A 2,080-nucleotide genomic window follows, 5' to 3' on the forward strand; every position below is an offset into this window, starting at 1 on the left:
ATCACCAGAGAGGTATGCTGAGAGAGTTTTAAATTCTCCTGGGGGCTATACTTATACCTGAAATAGGAAAGTTATGTGTGATGGAAAGAGTTTTTATTCTGAGTTTCTTCCAGTGTTGTAAAGCTGCCGTTGGAGTTGTGCTGGCGTGCATTCAGGAGTCTGTCTGTTCTTATCCCCTTGCAGCACGCTAATATCTCCCATCTGAAAGCTTCAAGTGGAGGCTCTTAGGTTCTGTGATGTAGGATTTGATTGAGCGTGTGATCATGGTTATGTCAGTCTGAGCTGAGATTTGGTAATGAATTCTGTGCACATTGGTAATCCGTGGCAATGGCAAGTAAAACAAGTTCCTTAGGTCACTGCTGAGGGCTAAATAACTGAGAATGGGAAGGGTGGAAATAGGGAAAAGTGCCTGATGTGGCTGTGAGCTGTACCTGCTGGCTTTGGAGCGGTCTGGAGCACGACTTTTACACTGTTTACACTGTGGTGTTTCTCTTTGCAGTGCTTCCACTTCTCACTCAGACCATTCTACTCACACCAAATCTGCTTCTGCTATATCGTCCGACTCCGTCTCCACCTCGGCAGACAACTTCTCTCCAGATTTAAGGGTATGTATGTTTTGTCTTAAAAAATAAAGATACCTATATATTGTGGCCTTCTTCAGAAGACATTTCTTGCTCATGTGAGTTTGGATGTGGTAAAATGATTTCAGCTTTCAGGCTAATGCCAAATTTGATGTAGTCAAAGCATGAAAGTCAAAAAGGTGAAACTGAAGTTCAATCTCTACCACATTATTATCCTTCTTTATAAAGTTGTTTCATCTTCAAAAAGCTGACTCTGCAACCCACACTTGCAGATGAACTTTCAAAGGAATTCCATTTTCTTTCAAGTGCTTTAAGTAAGCGAAATCCTCAACCTGCCAGTTGGATATCCTTTTTTTTTCTGTTGTGTGTATACATATAAGAGATGTTCTCTCTTGAGAACTCTGGCTTATTTGTAAACACCGAGTCCTTGGAGTATCTTCTTTCACAGAAAGATGGCTGTCTCCAAGCTGATAAAAATAATCTTCTGTCACAATAAATTGCTGTGGCATAAAGAGGCCCAAAGAAGGCTCTTTTAACTCTGTTATTAGGTTAGAACTTTGAATTTATAATTGGCGAGTTCAGTGTCACAAGAGTTTTGAATGCTATTTGGATGTTCCTCTTATGAAACCATGGGGTTTGCTAATATACCTTTGCTGTAAAAAAAACTCCCTGAGTATAAAACTCTCGGTATTGGTACATTCTATTAATGATTTTTAGCATTTCTCAGCTGTCGTTGAGCTTATTTGTAAAATATTAGTACAGAAAAATTGCATAAAAAATCTCTAAATACAAAACTAATTCATTTGACAGCCATGATAACTCTTTTGTCCCAAGTGTTGTATTAATTATAGACCCAGTGGTCTGCCTACAGTCCGCCTGCTCTCAAATGGCAACAACATGAATGCTTCTTTCCAAAGGCAGCTTATTAGCCAATATTAAGCTAAGATTTGATAATTAATCAGTAGTTTCTGTAATCTAATGATGATTTACACCTTTTACCTATGGTTACAAAAAGAAATCTTCAGAACGTGCCTGGGTAAAGAAGTTTGTATTATGTGTGAAGTTTGCCCCTTGTGAAGTTGGGGTGTTCAGTTACTCCAGCATGCAGAAGACACCATGTTTAGGCCAAGGCTAAGTGATTCATTGATACAAATATGCATAAGACTGCAAATACTGCTACACCTGTAACTGTTCCTGTAGCAAAAAAATTTATACAAACTTGTTCTATTTTTTTAATATTGCTGAAATTTGTGTAAGTAGGTTTCTTTTTCCAGTTTCGACGTACAACTCGACTGCTTTTCAGCAGTTTTTGTAGCACTCAGGGAGTACTGTAGAAGCGGAGAAAGAATCATAGAACTGTTAAGGTTGGAAAAGACCTCTAATATCACCCAGTCCAGCCATCAGCCAGCACTACCATGACCATTAAACCATGTCCTAAAGTGCTATATCTACATGCTTTTTGAACACCTCCAGGGGTGGTGACTCCACCACCTCCCTGG

At 39.2% G+C, this 2,080-nt stretch overlaps 1 protein-coding gene across 1 annotated transcript in view; it reads left to right on the forward strand.

Moving 5' to 3' along the window:
* Window positions 1–494: 494 nt before the first annotated feature.
* MTMR2 (myotubularin related protein 2) overlaps window positions 495–2,080 on the forward strand; it is a 41,142-nt gene continuing 39,556 nt past the window's right edge. The window contains exon 1 of the mRNA XM_008936892.1: window positions 495–605. The gene's annotated coding sequence lies outside the window, so the exon portion shown is untranslated. The remainder of the gene's footprint in view (window positions 606–2,080) is intronic.

Source organism: Merops nubicus, unplaced genomic scaffold (genome assembly GCF_000691845.1).
Source record: "Merops nubicus isolate BGI_N331 unplaced genomic scaffold, ASM69184v1 scaffold3153, whole genome shotgun sequence".
In the NCBI taxonomy this organism is placed as follows: Eukaryota; Metazoa; Chordata; class Aves; order Coraciiformes; family Meropidae; genus Merops; species Merops nubicus.